Source organism: Leiobunum rupestre, chromosome 4 (assembly GCF_980474605.1).
Source record: "Leiobunum rupestre chromosome 4, qqLeiRupe1.1.hap1, whole genome shotgun sequence".
Lineage (NCBI taxonomy): Eukaryota > Metazoa > Arthropoda > Arachnida > Opiliones > Sclerosomatidae > Leiobunum > Leiobunum rupestre.
Window position 1 is genome coordinate 70,156,882 of NC_143387.1, and position 17,823 is coordinate 70,174,704.

The 17,823-nt window shown below is 37.3% G+C and overlaps 1 long non-coding RNA gene across 1 annotated transcript; it reads left to right on the forward strand.

Moving 5' to 3' along the window:
* Positions 1-14,641: 14,641 nt before the first annotated feature.
* LOC149948889 (uncharacterized) lies at positions 14,642-15,103 on the forward strand. Its single transcript, XR_016480431.1, has 3 exons — positions 14,642-14,732; positions 14,806-14,937; positions 15,079-15,103. It is a non-coding gene; the product is annotated as an uncharacterized LOC149948889 (long non-coding RNA).
* The last annotated feature ends 2,720 nt before the right edge of the window (positions 15,104-17,823 follow it).

Here is a 17,823-nt window from a genome sequence, read left to right on the forward strand (position 1 = left end):
GTCATTATTTTAGTAAACAAGGCTTAGGAGCTAAAATGAACTACAATATACTGACAAGTGCTGTTAATGCAACTAATTTGAAAATTAATGAAGTTTTCGGAGACTCAGGTTCTAAAATAAATTTGCGTGGTCAAATAAGAGAAGCGGGTTTATTGGAAAGAATAGTTGAAATTCAGGTTGAGCTTTTCTGGGGCATCTACAAGCTTGGAGTCTTTGCAGATTCTTTTGAGCCTAGGCCTAACTCTCTAAGTTTGGTATGGGTTTTAATAACGCTAGTGGAATATCCCACTTCGACGACTGGTTTCGGAAAGCGATCACTGAACCGTATTAATCATTTTCCCCAACCTTTTCTTTTTCTAAACTACTCATTATTTAACTTCATCCGCACAAACCGAGCGAGTTTATAAATTTCAATAAAGCAACATTGGGATGACTAAAATTCCGACGCAAAAAAATTCCTTCTCAATTTAGAGGTTTTCCATTGGCTTAAATACATATGTTAGTAGCCAATAGTGTGACTCCCAAAATTACTAGAATGAATAAAAAAGTTAAAATCTAACGTAGTCCACCTTTTTACTGGTTCGTGGTGAAACAAACCGTTAGTGAAGATTTTTGAATGGAATAAAGGTACAGTGGCATACTTATGAGTAATTATGTTACATATACTTTTAGGAGTGGCAATTTTTAAAACAAAATATATAAAAACTAGGGATGCACCGATATATTGGCCTATATTTCTTATATCGGTATGGCTTAAGCGAAGCCGATATTGGCCGATACCGGTATTAAAAAAATATTTTCAGAAAAATAAAAATAAAATAAAATTCTCGATTAACTAACTAATGATAATATTTTATTTGATTGGCCACTCTACGTACGCCAGACTCCAGAAGCTAGAACATACATTTTTAGACAGGGGGGTTACGAGTGTAAACAAATAAATAACAACGATATTGGATTTGTGATAGAAAATATTTATCACGTAAAATGAAAAGAAACATATTCGGATATGCTCTTGCAAACTTTGTTTCATGAAAAATTATAATAAAATGGTATGACAGTGTACTGAACCGTCTTTTACAATGATTTTATTATATACATCAGCGGTTCCCAATATATTTTTGCTATTTAACCCTAAATTATCCACCTAATTCTGACGGAACCTCAACTCATTCTATTTTACTTATCTTAAAAGACTCTTGACACAAACAAAGATGGCCGCGCTGCGAATTCTCGGAACCCCTGTGACCCTTCCGCGGAACCCCAGCTGATATACACTACTGTTATGATAGATAACTTTGTTAATATTGTTCTGAGGGGGCCCGATGAGTATCAAAACATTTTAGGTAAAGTTTATTATGAGAAGCAAAAAACCTTTTATGAAGGCGTCGGTCATGCGCCCCCCCCTGATTGAGCCACTGATTAGCAGACGATTTTTGATTTATAATTTAAAATTAATTTTAAAGGGATAAGACAGGGTTGAAACAGTTTTTCAGATTCAAATTAACTGACTTTCCCTGATTACTTCCAGACCTTTTTCCCTGACCATTCCCAGAGATTTTCCCTGACATGATTTCGAAATTTTTAACCTATATATTAGCAAGAATGTATTTATTTATACCTAGGGAGAATGTCTATGTCGAGACGGTTTTTAGCCTTTCTCTCAATCCACCCGTTGGTCCCCCCAGTACGCTCCTCCGCTTAAAATACAACGAAAGTCCCGGTATTTCATTGGCTGCTTAAAATATACGTCACCCAACGCGATGGTAATCAAACGCCGGTGACGTTTTGTCTTTCCCCCCCGCGCGAGACGGGGGAAAGGCGTTCAACGTGCCCGGCGATTGTCGCAACATAATCATTCTTCCTAAATATAAATAAATACATTCTTGATATTAGTAAACGTTTTCTATTCCAATCCAGATTTAATTCCATTACTTTCTTATCATTTCTTAATTTCAATCCCTTGACCTTTACCTGACCTTTAAAATTATTTTAAAATTATTTTAATTTTATCTACCAACATTTTTCTAGAGTAGAAAATTTCGACAACTAGGTGGTTTTGGAGCTAAGCGTTAGTTTCCACTCAACTTTGCCACGTACCAAGGTTTTACGTGCATAGCATTACGAAGCGCACTATTACAAACTAAGCTTTACGGAGATCTGATTTTTGAGTCAACATGAAGGTCTATAGTGTGGTTTCCATAGACGCTTTGTTGGAGACAAAACTAAACAAAAACAATATCTGCCAAAAAAACCATATTTTATAAACTAATATTAGTTGTCGTGATATATTTTTTACGCACCATATGAAATATATAAATAGTAAACGTAACCCGTAAATTTATCATTCAGTTTCTTCAATCGACCTGTTTCAGTCATTCGTTTTAATTATGTAAATAATCCTTTTTAACCATTTGTAAATAAAAGTTACTATTGTTGCGTACGATTGCCATTTTAATTCAACCTCAAGTTCACGAACACGCTTCAATAAAACATCTTCGAGGAAATTGGCAAGAAGTAATATTTCCGAGAACCAGGAGCTGCGACATACAGTTTATATTAAGTGGTTTCTTTTCGCCTGTTCTCGGACTAAAAGTGTACCTTTTTTTACCCTAAAACGTGTTATGCACCTGTTCCGAGGATGAGAATTACTCCGTCCCAGAAACTATTTGCTTGTTCCGGAGTATTAGGGCTACTCTTTTTACTTCTTCGGATTTTGTCGTCTGCTAGCCAGAATTTATTTGCTAAAAAAGCCACAAGCAGCCATTTTTTATAAACGTTTTACTCCGACCTCAGTAAGCCTCAAGAGTTCAGTTCAACTAGCACTACGAGAGGCTTAGTTGGGGCTTAGGCGATAGTACGTGCGAGAAAGTTAGGTTCGTCTTAGTTCATTAAATTTTCAAAGTTTAGAAATGATACAAAACTAAAAGGTCTAAAACTTACTAGACCTCATCATTTAACTGACAACAACGGCGCCATTTTGTCCAAATTTAGCGTGAACAACATAGAAATAGAAATGAAACTAGAACCACTGCGCTTTCCGCCAATCCCAAGGGAAACGGGCAAGCTAATAATAATAAATAATAATCAGCTAGGCTAATACCCAAGGCACCACCTTAGGTCTAAGTCATCAAGCGACTTTTGAAGCCATTACTACAGGTGGCCGGGTTAAGGCTGTCATTAGGGTGGAATCGGGTTATCCGCGCCATCTGACAAGCGCATTAAACATTGTCGCCATGGTTACGGCGGAAATTTTGAAGGCGGCGAACCACTGCGCATCGAGTCGTGCTCAGTTACGGTACTTCAAAAATTTGTGTTTGCGTTTTTCGCGTCTATAAGCATAACCGCGGAAAATTGCACTGTAAAAACCTATTTTGGAAAGAAATAAAATTATCATTTCATATGTATATAATATTATTTTATATTAACCTCGGAATATGTTTGACTTTGAGTTGGGGATGGGCCATCATCGCGATAGTGTAATTAGAAAACTAAGTTCGCCTGCACAAAATTTCCAGAGACAAAAACCTAGAAATGAAAGGGAAAGCAATTAGACTTAAGCTTTCTAAGCTTATTTTATTTCAAGGAAAATAAATTTAAAACGTTTATAAAAGTGGCTAACCTATAATTTACGATTAAATAACTTATATAATGTCGTTGAATTTATAAATAATTTTTTTTTACAGCTCTACAAACCCGGCATACGACGTTATGCCCAGTAGCGGCGCTAAGGTTTTTTCACAAGTGGGCTAATTATTTTGTGGCCCCTAAGCATTTGGTGGCCCTTACAACTTTAGTGACCCCTTACAAATTTTTCAGGAAGCAAGAAGAACAAGTTCGTTTTATTGTTGCGGCTCTCGTCCCTTTTACTGGACCCCCTACTGACCTTGTATCCGACCTGGAGGGGACACGTGCCCTTTTTTTTGTTTCTATCGTCCATTCAACTTTCTCTCAATTTCTGCCCCCTTCATAAATTCAAATATGTGGCCTCTTAATTATAAATATATGGCCCTTTTAATAAAAATGTGGCCCCTTTCAGAAATGCATGGGGGCTAAAGCCCACCTCAGCCCACCCTTAGCGCCGCTACTGGTTATGCCACGTGTTCATACATAGTTTCAATTTGTTTTATTAGATGGCGCGGATATGCGTGATTCCACTCTAATGGCGGCCTTCTAGCTCGTACACCTTCCCCCAATGCTATCGTGATTCTAGTCTCGTTTCTAATTCTATGGTGAACGCTCCAGCTTCTCTACGAAACTACGCCGGTAACGGTAATCGACGTCAGCGACCCGACGCCAAGTTTGTCCATATTAACAGTATCAAAGCTTGCTTTTTAAAGCCTGAACAGTGAGTCCCCTTAGATTCTTGGTCCATGGTTAGCCTTGGTTTCCACTAGCGCGCGTAACGAAGCGTTACTCAACTTGAGACCATAGATATATGAAATAGCATAGATACCTTACGCTGCACACGGACCCGTAGGAAGAACACGGAAGAGGCAGCTAGCATAAGACCCATTTTTTCTGGATGCGCTACGTAATAGTGCCATCTATCGGTGACCAAAATTGGAATTTGGAAAATATTTTCTGGATGCGCTACGTAAAAGTGCCATCTATCGGTGACCAAAATTAGTATTAGGAAAATATTTTCGGGATGCGCTACGTAATAGTGCCATCTATCGGTGACCAAAATTGGTATTTGGAAAATATTTTCTTGATGCGCTACGTAATAGTGCCATCTATCGGTGACCAAAATTGGTATTTGGAAAATATTTTCTTGATGCGCTACGTAATAGTGCCATCTATCGGTGACCAGAATTTATCTGCTAAAAAGACCACAGGCCGCCATTTTGGAATAACGTTTTTACTCTGATTAAAACTATTCTCCACCACAGAATCGGAGTAAAATGACGTAATAACGTTACTCTTGAGCAGGGGCGTAGGAACGTTCTAGAAGTTGGAGGGGGCAAAGAGAAACGGAAAGGGGTCTGGAGAATGTTTTAGAATTTTTAATGGAGTGTAGCTTCTCCGAATGCGTGTGTACTTTTTACCACAATGTAAATTGGCGGGAAAAGACTGAAATTTAAATACAGTTGAGGTTCTATAAGCTTTATATGCTTTTAAAATGAGCATTTGAGCCTTTTGAAGATTTCAACTGACCAAAAAGTTGGAGGGGGCAATAACATTAGTTGCCCTCCCAGCAAAATTCTAGGGAGGGGCATTGCCCCCCTACCCCTCCAGGTTTCTACGCCTTTGTTCTTGAGTCTTCTTACCCTACTCCAAAATCCCAGAACAAGCGAAAAGAAACCACCTATTATCTTCCTATTTGGCTTTCCTTTGCTACGCAACGAGTTTTGAAATTTTTAATGATTAGGCTTATAGTTTCTCTTTTTGGTTTAATTAGTCACGTTCCAGATTACGCATTTAGTTAGTCACTTTCCAGATTATCTCATTGTAGCCCGGCCACCTGTTTAAGGAATTAAAAGTCGCTAGATGACTTGGGCCTATAAGGTGGTGCCTTGGGTATTAACCTAGCTAATTATTATTCCCTGATGACCTCCAAATATTGAGAAACTGGTCTATCGTTGGAAATTGTGGCTATTTTAATTACTTTTTAATTCGTTTTTAACTTTAAGATCTATTTGTTCCGAGTTTCGCGTCTTTATTTTATTATCGAAGATCTATTTGGCCCGATCGAGTAATTCGTATGTTTTTTTCACGTGTTTTAACAGTTTTTGCATTGCAGTCAATGATTTGCACGGCGCCTCTCATTGTGAGTGCTTTTATTATTATAAGCGAAATTGAGCGGCAAAATATTTTTTAAAAGAGCGCGAAACGAAAATGATAGGATCGGCAATTTAAGCGCTCAAAAAAGAGTGAAAAGAGAGGAGTGCTTATTTTACCGCTCAAAAAATAACGAAAAGAGAGGAGCGAAAATGTTCCCGCTCAAAAAAAGTGAAAAGAGAGGAGCGAAAATGTTACCGCCCAAAAAAAAGCGGAAATAGAGGAGCGAAAATGTTCCCGCTCAAAAAAAGCGAAAAGAGAGGAACATAAATGTTACCGCTCAAAAAAAGTGAAAAGAGACGAGCGCAAATTTTACCGCTCAATAAAAACGAAAAGAGAGGAGTGCAATTTAACCGCTAAAAAAAGAGTGAAAAGAGAGGAGTGCAAATTTTACCGCTCAAAAAAGAGCGAAAAGAGGGGAGCGCCGATTTTACCGCTCAGAAATGTGGAAGCGTGAGCGGATACAAGGATAATAGCTATTATCCTTGGCGGATATGAGGCTAGTGAGTGCGAGCGGTGAGTGAGCTGAGCGGCTCTTTGACGAAAATGCCCAACAAAGATTGCAGTCAATACAATGTGTAACTCCAAACTAGTGTAAGAGTTATGCGAAGGAATTAAAAAACTCAACGACTCAAAGTACACTATAAAGCATTTCATTAGATTTGTAACTGCGTTTGAAAACGGCGGCGTACTCGCCACAAACCGAAACATGTCGCGCCTTTTTTAGTTGAATTATTTTAATGGTTAAAATATTTTAACAATACCTCAGTAAGCCTTCCGATTTAGGCCACGCCTACCGTGTCAAAATTTCGGGAACAGTGAGTCGCCTTAGACTCTTCGAGACTTGGTTTATGGGCTAACGGAGATTTTGGTGTCGACGCTCTAGAGTCTAACGTCGATGTAAAATTTCTGGCGGCGTCGTTACTCCATGGACTGTAAATTTTAGAGGACGAGTAAAGCGTAGCCTTCTCCTGTAGAATTTTGGTTTCCCCGAGCATCAATCACTTCGAACTAGAGAGAGAGAGTCCGTCAAGGTCATTTGTACCACGCATAGAGATAGACCCCCCCCCCCGCATGTTATCTGAAATCTGGCCGACCGAAAGACAAGCCCTTTAGCTTTTTTTTATGACCTTGAGCGACTCCCGTATGCCTGATCGGTGAACGGGGCGTAAAATACCACGGGAATACCGGTCCTCTAAAATTTACAGTCCGTGGTTACTCTTTCTCAGAGCGTTCAGCCGACCAACTAGTTTCGGCGTACGGTTATTTCTGTTCAGCGATGTTTGGCGGCGTAAGCTTTAAAAATGCATCAAAGAGTATAAAAAATTTAAATGGTAAGTATAGCTAAACATAGACTAGGAAGTAGGAACTGAAACACGCATTCTTTATTTAAAAGAAATACTTCAAAAACAATACTAGAAATAAATGGAACCTGATATGATAAGCTTTAGAATACTAGAATTGTCTGGGCCTGGCTTTGGCCGCCGCCGTTCGCAGACACGCCGTTTTCTAACGCCACGGTAGGATTCACACCGTCCGCAAAAACGTTGTTCTCTTACGCCACGGTAGAATCCTCCTACACTCGCTAGCCATATTCTCCAATAGTTATACCAGATTTCCGTCCCTAAAATTCACGCGAGTTCGACAACTAACAACCTAGCAAGCCGGGCAATCGGGATCGGGAATTTCGGGATTCGGCGATCTTCTGCCCAGACTTGGAAATAGTGAATTTTTTAGGGGGGCCCTGCGGGCCCTCGACCCCCTTAAGTTTATTTTTATTGAGAGCCACTGGCCCAAGCGGGGGGGGGGGGGGGATTAGGGAAAAAAATTTAAAATTAGGTAGGGAAAATAGGAAAATAAAAATTGGTTACGTTACTTACATAACATTTATTAACTTTAAGACAAGCAAGTATATTATAATATCACACATAATCATTTGTAACGCTAGATCCCGCTCTCGTATAGGGTAGGAAAACAGAGTTTCAAAAACGGCGTACAAATCAATATGTTCCAGAAATTTCCGTAAAATGTTTAATAAATATTTTTTAATTAAATTGAGAGCCCCCGGTGGCCCGCAACCCCCGTTCGAATGATTTATTTTAAGAGCCTACTGATTTTTATTAAGAGACGAGTAAAGAATAAAAGAAATTGTTTGCCAGTTTTTCTTTAATTTTCACGGGGAAGGTATTTTGAAACAGAGGGAAGAAAATGGGGGTTATCCAGTAATATTTGTGATGGTAGCGGCATCTTACGGCGGATTTTTACAACTATAAACCTATTTTCATTGGTCTATGAACGTCGGCTGCTTATGTTGTATTTTTGGATTACGATATACATGAAGGATCTCTTATCGTTTTACTATTATTAAATATAATTAGTTTAAATTAGCTTTGTTAAATGAGTTTCCAGGGTGGTTCCAAGTGTTGCCTTAAAGGTTGTAAAAGCTTTCCTTTTGGTAAACTGAAATCTTCATTTAAAATCACTTTCAAAGCAAACCTACATTGAAAGATGCATTAAGCCTTGTCCGAAAAATATTTTTAAATTTAGATTTTAATGTTTTTTTTAGTTGTTAAGTTCATCTCCAGAAACTACGTTTTCTTTTTTCGAAACCTTTTTAATCATTAACACTCAATATTTAAATAAATTAGTTTAAGATGTGGAACACTGAACCACCACTTCGCCGGAACATTTTGTAAAAGTGTACAAGTAGTATAATTTACGTTCTGCGCAGACTCCCGTAATAGCCAATCAGGTTCTCCTTTCCTACCCACAATTCCCTCGGAAGTTCCAAGTCTGCTTCTGCCGTTTCCGTCTCTGGCATTTTGGCGTTTTCGTAATCACACGGTTTCCGCAACAGCGCTTGCCTCTCGCTTCCATTCGGGTGGGGGAGGGTAAGATATGGCGGCTCTCCCAACGAGCGATCCTTTCTATTGTTGGTCAAGGCTGGTAAAAGCATAGAGTATACTCTATGGTAAAAGTTGGCGACTCTTCGGAGCCCAGCCATTCTGTGGAATTTAAGAACTATCACCTTCCCAGAGCCCCAAGGTGTGAAGGGAGGGGAGGGGGTGGAATGGGTTTTCGTAAGTGCATCTCTAAACGTGGTGAAATCGCTTCTGTTTGTCTTTTAACCCTTTAGCCCAAACACTCTGGGTAATTTTTGAAATTGTCACCCCTATATTTCTTACAAACATATTTCGAGCGGTTCCCATATTTTCCACAAAAATATTTCGAGCGGTTTTTCTCGACCGTTTATTTTATTTGTTCATGTTTCCGTTAACGGTTATACTACTATTCGTTGTGTTCGTAAAGCTTGGCTCGTGTGAAACTATTATTTAGGACTGCCGGGCCCACTTGTTATCTTAAAAAATGAAAACCATTCTTAAAGAGAAACGGCCAAGCTTTTCCAAATATGGCTTTATTTCCGTATCAAAAGATTAACAAGACGTTCAATATACTAACACGCACCTTTTTTCGTCTTGAAAAAATAGCTTTTGGCCCAAAAAGTTGAAACGAAAAATAACACCAGGTGTTTGGGTTTGAATTTTCGCCGCCATCTTAGGGGCTGCCGCCAGCGCCCCTAACCCCGTATGAGCGATTTGCGAACTATCCTAACTTTTAAAATCGCGCAAATTAGGCTTAGGTCTCTTATAACTGGAACGCGCCGTGCGTGCGAAACATATTTTTTGCGTCTTCAGCAGCGCGCGCTTTTACGTTGTTTTTCTGTCTCACCGACTTCTCACCAGGTGTCGCGGCGGATGCCCGCTTTTCGATTTCCCGAAATGTCTTTATTTTATTAAAAATTAACAACTCAATATTTTTTGATGCGGTTTTCGCCATAAATTTTAGTTTATAACGGGTTATAGGGCTATCTAACTGGTTAACGCTTGACCGTTCCCCTTTAACGAATAAATTGCATCATGAATTGATTCATTTTAAAATTAACAATTTCATGATTGCATTTATAAAGTGAATTTCCAACTTGCTTTGCCTTTGCGGTTTTATAAAAGCGGCAATTCTCAGATGGAGGCATTTCGGGAATTAATTAAGCGGGTGCTATTTAGAGCCCAGTCATAAATAAAGCGCCTCTAGCTCTGTCTAAATACCGCGAGTCATCACCTCGCAACTGTAACTAGTAGTTAACGGACGATGGCAAACAGCAACCCCCGGCAGGGTTCATTTTGGACAAGACGCCGTTTGAAAATCCTCTTAGTGCCGTTGGCGCCAATATTTAGGATTAAATTGCTGCCCATCAAACTGCTTCATAATCTCGTTTTATATCCGACTGTCGTATCTCGAAGGTGACGAACTAGCCCTAATTTGTTATTACACCCAATTTAAGTTACGAGCGATGGCAATGCTAGGATAATCGTAGCATCTCTATTAGGCCTTGCACCTAAAATATAGCGCCATCTACCTTTAAATATCGAACTAGTAGCTCTAAAATTCGTCCGCTTGACTCCGTCTGATTTAAAAGTTTCTAGAGAGGTTACTTTGTGAAGGATTTAAAAATGAACGGATCGAGCAGACAATCAATAAAGCCGTTTGTGATAGTTCTCGCCGAACGTTGCACGTCACTAGTTTTAAGTAAAAAGGTACACTACGCCCGGAGCCTATATGGAAGCGATTTGATTATAACTGCCTAAGGTGTTTTAAAGGACAATTTTACGACTTCAAACAAAGTTGTTAATTTTCATTTTTAGTTTGCTTTTTCAAAACCAAAATATTGATTTATTTGATTGCAGCTGGATTTTTTATTTTAATTTTATTTTATTGATTTTTAAACAAAATTTTATAATTATTTGCAGCGATAATGTAAACTAAAACTTAGGTTATCTTAGTTAAATTTAATTACAGTATGTAATTTAGTTTTATCTGAATTGACATTACTATTTTTTAAGTTTCATAAATACATTGAAGTACAGTCACTAATGTTTTAATTAATACTTAGGCAGAATGCCTATATTGAGACCTTTTTTAGCTGATCTCCTATTTATCTACTTCAAGGTCTGTTAGTATGCTCCTCCCCTTATTCGTCAATCAAATCGAGCCAGTATCTCATTGGTTCCCTGAAACTTCTTTCCCCTCGTGCTGGGGAAAATTAGACCATGTAAGCAATTTCAGTTAATGATTAAAAAAACATTTGATTTAAATCACCGATTTAATTGAAATTAATTTAAATCAGAGTGCACCGACTTCAATGTAACAAAACTAAATTACTAAATTATATAATTTTATAACTACTAAATCAGTACTAAGATTTTCTAATTAGACCAATAAACAAGGGACGGCACGCTTAATAAGGAGCAATGCTAGCTTGGAGCAACGCGTGACGACAGCGCTATGGTGGCGACTTACGGCAACTCAAACAAAACAACAGAAGCGTTTTAATTTGGAAAGAAGAGTTTTACATTGAGTGTGCCGTCATTTATCTGTTGGTCTATGCTTTCTAGTAATCAACCAAGGGATAGGTCACTATTATGATTATTAGGTCACCCTCAAAGTATTAAATTGATTAAATCATGATTAAATGGATTAAATATTGATTAAATGGATGAAATAATGATTAAATTGATTTAATAATGATCAAAATTATTAAACTATGATTAAATGGATTAAATAATGATTAATTGGATTATATCACAATTAAGTGATAAAATAATGATTTAAAATTAAACAGTTTTAAATGATTAAATAACGATTTAAAATTAAATAATTTTAAATGATTAAATAACGATTAAAAATGAAATATTTTTAAATGATTAAATCGGGATTGAATTGATTAAATCGAGTTACAATGATTAAATCGAGTTACAATGATTAAATTGAGATTAAGATAATTAAATCGAGATTAAACTGATAAAATCTAGATTAAGATTATTAAATCGAGATTAAGATGATTAAATCGAGATTAAACTGATAAAATCTAGATTAAGATTATTAAATCCAGACTAAACTGATAAAATCTAGATTGAGATTATTAAATCGAGATTAAACTGATAAAATCTACATTAAGATAATTAAATCGAGATTAAACTGATAAAATCTAGATTAAGATTATTAAATCGAGATTAAGATGATTAAATCGAGATTAAACTGATAAAATCTAGATTAAGATTATTAAATCCAGACTAAACTGATAAAATCTAGATTGAGATTATTAAATCGAGATTAAACTGATAAAATCTACATTAAGATGATTAAATCGAGATTAAACTGATAAAATCTAGATTAAGATTATTAAATCCAGACTAAACTGATAAAATCTAGATTGAGATTATTAAATCGAGATTAAACTGATAAAATCTACATTAAGATAATTAAATCGAGATTAAACTGATAAAATCTAGATTAAGATTATTAAATCGAGATTAAGATGATTAAATCGAGATTAAACTGATAAAATCTAGATTAAGATTATTAAATCCAGACTAAACTGATAAAATCTAGATTGAGATTATTAAATCGAGATTAAACTGATAAAATCTACATTAAGATGATTAAATCGAGATTAAACTGATAAAATCTAGTTTAAAATGATTAAATCGGGATTCAAATGAGTAAATCGAGTTACAATGATTAAATCGAGTTTAAAATTATTATATCGAGTTTAAAATGATTATATCGAGATTAAGATTATTAAATCGAGATTAAACTGATAAAATCTAGATTGAAATGATTAAATCGTGATAAAAGTGTTAATCACTTTATAGCGATTATTAGTACACCTTAAAGTATAGTGAATTGCCGTTACCCATATCGCAGTTTCGCTGTGCCAATTGGGGCACCTAAAGTAAGGGGGGCAGCGGAACCCTTTCAGCCCCCGTCAAGCTTAGATACGATTACGAACGGAATAAATTAGAAGTTAAAAAACAAACGGTACTCGTAGGAGAGAACATTGCAACGGGATATTTTATTCAACAGAGCGAAAACTTCATGGATTTATAATAATTTAATAAGATACGTGGAATGATTTTTGAGCCTTATATCAAACATTTTTATATAAATAAATTATTTTCAATTAACGAAAAATTTACGTTCTTGCGAATTAAATATGCATTCGATTTATTTATCTTGGAAGACAAATTCTCAGTTAGACAAAAATAAGAACAAAAGTAACATTGACATCGTACAAAAGATATAGGTCAAATTAAATTTCTAAAGGCCTTTAATTACCTAATTAAAAAAATAGTGCCTTCTTTTTTCATTTTTTAGATATTAAATTAAGTATTAACATGTACCACTTGAATCGAGTTTAGGTCGTTTCGGTGTGTAGGATCTTTCGGTGTCTAGGTCGTTTCGGTGTGTAGGATCTTTCGGTGTCTAGGTCATTTCGGTGCCGGGCGTTTCGCCGCCGGGCGTTTCGCCGCCGGACGTTTCGGTGTCTAGGAAGTTTCGGTGTACAAATTATAAAAAAAATGCTTTTCAGGGGGAGGATTCAGAGGGATTTTTTCATAACCATCTTTCAACTTAAAAATAAGGTTTTATACAGAAAGAACGCCTCCAGGGACTCTACCAAAATGACGATGAGTTTTCTTTACAATGCCGAATGATAGCACAGGCCCGTACACAGCCGCCAAAACTCGGGGGCGCTCAAATTCCTTTTGGGGGTGCCAATGCCTTGAGTCATTTTTATCTCCCCACCTATGAAATTAGTTAATTGGGGATGCTCAAGTACTCATTTGGGGGCGCTGAGCATCCCCTGGCACCCCCCCATGTACGGGCCTGTGATAGCATCTCTCGCTTTAGTACCAGAGAATCACGTAAAAGAAGTCTTTATCACTTTAACCCATTCTCTTCCTGACTCTCTATTGCCTGTGTTGGATTATTTTGAAGACAATTTCATTGGTCGTCAAGGAGTGCGACAAAGAGAAGGTCGTTTCCCTGTAACGCTCTGGAATCACTACTCTGAAATTTCCTCTGGGGTGGAAAAAACCAACAACGCCGTAGACGGTTGGCACCGTGGTTTTAATGCTCACGTGTCAGCATCGCATCCAAATATTTGGAAATTTCTTCAAATATTGAAGCAAGAAGAAGCCATATCTCAGATGACCATCGACAAGCTAGATGCAGGAGAACGACCGAAAAAAAGGAGGAAGTACGAAGATTGTGCCAACAGGTTAAAAAACATATCGGAAACCTTTAACATGGAAACGTGCATGCGAATGATGCGATATTTAAAAGGAGTCGCAAACAACATTAATTTTTAGACACACTTATTATTTTATAAGTAATTTTGAATAAAAGTTATTATTTTAAATTTTGTTATCATTTAATCACACCGAAACGTCCTAGACACCGAAACGTCCGGCACCGAAACGACCTAGGCACCGAAACGTCCTAGACACCGCAATGTCCTAGACACCGAAACGTCCGTATACCCCACTTGAATGATATCAAGCAAGAAATTAACTAATAAAAATGAAACCTCAAATTCAGTCATTTCTTTGACTCAAAATAAACCTTAAAGCAGTTTCAATTATCAGTAAGCCTTGGCTGCTCCGTCGAGTCGATTAATCTAGTACTTGATTAAGGGGAAACTTTCTCTTATTCGAGTCAAGCAATTACGAAAAACCGTCGAGTAATATTTCTTACGAGTCGGGTTATCGAGTACTTGATTAGGAGCTGGTTTCCTTTCATTTAAATGAACAACAGTTTCCATAACTTTAGTAACATTATAGTGACTAGTGGGATATAAAACACTACTATACTAGGCTACTAGCAGAGATACTGACAATATAGAGATATGAAACTCCCTATACATCGCAGCGACCCCCTTTTTTTTCGTTAACGTCGGCGCCATCTATCAACCGGGAGAAAGCTTTTTCTTCCCGTGTTTATTTGTAGTAGGTTTACGTTTTGAATGAAATTCAATGAATCATATGTGCAGCTTTAATAAAGAAATACGATTGCTTAGAGGATTTTCAATACAATTTATTAAGATAAGATAAAAAGTAAGTTTTTAATTAATTATATTTAATTATTTTAAGAAAGTTCATATATTAACTATTTTTTATGTTATTTTAGACCTTTGTTACTTGAATCAGGGCCAGAGGTTAAATTAATGATCATTAATCCAAGGGTATTTCTGGGATAAATAATTGGAATATTATTAATCCAAGTATATGTTATCGAAATGGTTAACGACTAAAATGTTTGGTAAGTATTTGTTAATGTTGAACCTTAAGTAATTTGCGATCTAGATGTTTCTGGGCTTTGTCATACTTGTGGTTTAAATTATGTTTTTCCAATGTACTACGAATGGAAAGTTGTACAAAAAAATTGATTATTTCTTTCAAGTAATCAACACATGGAACATGCTGATGCATCTCATCTTTTGAAATAAACCAAGATCGATTGTTCTTGAAATAATTCTGGTAATCCTCTCTTTGACTTTATTCATTTGTATTACCATTGGGAAAAGTTTATCAAACTTGTCCTTGATCTCAGATACGTTGCTCTGGAATCTTTCAGTTGGTATTGTCAAGCCACTGAATGTTGATGAAATGTAAGATAGTTTGTTTTGTTTTCCAGGCCCTTGGCTTTCAAGTGAACTTTTACAAATTTGAAAGTCTTCCTCCGAACATGCCCTGGGATAATAATTATTTGCTGATGGAAGACTCATCATAATCATCTGGAATTATTATATGGGTCTTATATAAGTCAATGTTAAGAAGGAATTTGTCTCGATATTAGGTTTAGTAGCCTGCTGAATTTCAATTGTAGGAATTTCCACTGATAAAGAAAATCATGTTAAAATTTAATAGTTGTTTTGAATGAAACTGTTTACAATCCTGTTCTGTAGATATAGTTTCGCTGGAACTTGCTGCAACTGATAATATTGTTGCGCTCTTCAGGGGCGTAGGAACGTTCTAGAAGGTGGAGGGGGCAAAGTGAAACCAAAAGGGGTCTGGAGAATGGTTTTTAATTTTTAATGGAGTGTAGCTTTTCCGAATGCATTTGTACATTTTTCTACTAAATACATTGGCGGGAAATTTAAACACAGTTAAGGTTCTATAAGCTTTCTATGCTTTTAAAATGATAATTTGAGCCTTGGGAAGATTTTAACTGAGAGGGGGGAATAACATTAGTTGCCCCTCCCAGTAAAATTCTAGGGAGGTGCATTGCAATCCTTGCCCCCCCCCCCCCCCTGGTTCCTATGCTCTTCCACCATTTCTACAGACAGTTTACTAGATTCTATTTGAAAATTGAGTTTTAACTTATGACCCCGTTACCAATGTATAAATTTCATCGTACCAGTTGTTTTATGATAGTCCTTGATATCATTTTCTACTAAGTTCTCCGGAACCTATACGTTTGAGCAACTAGCTAAATTATCATTCCCTTGGGAAATATGTTTCATTTAAATTAACAAATAAATAAATATATTTAAAACTCAATTGGCTTAAATTCATTTGAAAATATTGTTGGAATAGCGTTTGATGTCAGTCTGTTTTTGGTTTTACTATTCATAAAACAAGAATCCTCAATGTAGGGCGCATATTTTATTATGATGTAAATGTATCGCATCTTTCAAATAAAGATATCTTCTTCCGACATTATCAGCCATTTCTCAGAGCTAAGTTTATTGAAAAACCACATATTAACAGTGGTGTAGTCCTAAAATAAAAAGAACCGGGGCGCTACCTGGGTACAGCCAACTTCGATTACGCGCGAAATCGAAGTTGGCTGTACCGGCAAAGGATTGTATTTTGTTTCTGTTTACCGAAATTATGCAACAAGATAATATTCCGGATAGCTGGAAAGAGTCACGTGTTACTATGGTTTTCAAAGGAAAGGGAAAGGCTGAGGAAGAACTCAGTTCCTATCGTCCTATAGCAGTAACGTCGGTCTTCCACAAAATGTATGCCATACTTTGGAAAGAACGTAATTAGCGGGTATATGGAATTAAACGGCTTGCTCGATGAAGCTCAGTATGGTTTTCAAAGAGGTAGAAGGATTTCGGACAATATTTTTGTGCTTTCTCAGCTGGTTGAACTCTATCAGAAGCGGGGGCTCTCTCTATATTCTGCGTTTCTTGACCTTCACAAGGCGTACGACAGTGTCAATCATGATAAGTTGTGGAAAACGTTGCGTGGCTTCGGCTTTGTCCCGAGTGTCGTTCGCCAAATTCAAAAACTGTACGCTGATAGCTCGTATATATACACAGCCCAAGGTGTTACTACTGAGGCGTTGAGGTGTGGTGTAGGTTTGCGTCAGGGGTGTCCACTGTCCCCCGTACTGTTAATTTCTTATATCAATGGCCTTGCGGTGAGTTTGTCCGAGTCGGGAGTTTTCGCTAAGATCGAAAAGGTGGAGAAGGATAAAGGTGCCTCTGTTGGCAAAGTGTCGATCCCTTGCTTACTGTTTGCATATGACATTCTTCTTTTGGCACATTCTGCGGCGGATTTACAGGAGCTGTTGGATAGATGTTCTGCTTATGCTGATTCCAAGGCGTTAAGGTTTAGCAAAGAGAAATAAAAAGTTTTGATGTTGTTTGGTACGTCAAAGGAAACTAGCCCGGTCCCCTTTACCTTGCAAAACGCCTCTTTGGAAGTGGTGGAAGAGTAAAGCTATCTTGGTGTCCTGTTCTGTTCCAAGCCTAACTATATGGAAAATCATAAGCGCAACCTTGAAGCTAAAGCTACTCGTCTACGGTGGGCGGTCAAGAATATGGCGGATGGATCATATAACAAATACAGTGTATCTAGGACTTTGTGGAAAGCTGTGGCGGTACCCACCATCACGTATGCAAACGATGTTCTACCGTATTCCTGGGTCTCAACCACAGCCTTTGAATATGCTCAGAGAGAAGTTGGCCGTGCTGCACTTTCGGCGGGCCCTTTCGCAGCTAAGGCTGCAATTAAAGGTGAAATGGATTGGAGCAGCATGGAGGAACGTGAAGCTACGAGTAAGCTGAAATACCTAGGGCGGCTGTTACTTATGCCGGCGTCCATGCTTCCTGGCATAGTTTTTAGATCGCTGAGGCTTCAAGGAGTTGAGAACAGGCTACTACAGCGTATGGCACAGCTTGATCGTGTCTAT